The following is a 947-nucleotide window of genomic DNA, read 5'->3' on the forward strand; positions in this document are numbered from 1 at the left end:
TTAATTGACAGCTGTATCAAGTTTATTTGTATCAGGCTACTTTTACTCCCCTCAGTTTTCTCCTTTGTTCAGAAAAAAAAAAAATGTTCATTCCTAATTTCTAAGGCTTTAATATTTTCTATAATTCTATGACTTTCTGACTTCCAAACAACCTGCAGGAATTCTTATGTTGGCAAACTGAGGTAGTATTTCTAAGTACAATACACTCTCCTTGCACTCTGATAGGAAAATAAAAGAACCTAGCATCTACAGCACATATAGCTACAGCTGTGTTTTATTTCAAAGTATTCCAATCCAGGTGAATTAAATAAACAGAAACAAAATCAATGAAGATATTATGTATATGTTCATATCTTGCTTTAATTGACAATTTGGAAGAATATATAAAATAATATGGAAAAATTTTAATATAAAAAATTAACATAAGGAAATTGTGAGTATAAGGTCAAGACCATAAGGAAAGACAGAGCAAATACATGAATAGATTGATAAAACCTATATTGTTATTAACATTGACATTCATGTTACTCCCCAAACTATGTTTTCCCCATGCTTAACAATCACAAACTTTTGCATGGGGTAGTGAAGCTATATTTATTATATTCAAAGTCATATATTTTCAATTATTTGTAGTCTTTTCTTACAAAATATCCATCTCAGTCAGGAAAAGCCCTATCATACACTTATTTCCTAGGGCCTAGATCATATTTGAAGCACTCAGGATTAGACAATTCCACATGTCCTATGAAAACAATGTATTCTCTAAACTTTTTAATGCATATATCTCTGATCCACACTGAAATAAGTTTTAAATCCAAGGTCTGGATCTTTATTGAATTGGTTCTTAAAATATAACTCCCAGATGTATGTTACTAGCTGATTCTTTTGACTGTACTATTAATTTAGAAGATACAAATCAAGTAAAAGCTTGATGGCCATCTGGTGGA

This window comes from Puma concolor, chromosome B2 (genome assembly GCF_028749965.1).
Source record: "Puma concolor isolate L17-30 chromosome B2, mPumCon1.1.hap2, whole genome shotgun sequence".
In the NCBI taxonomy this organism is placed as follows: Eukaryota; Metazoa; Chordata; class Mammalia; order Carnivora; family Felidae; genus Puma; species Puma concolor.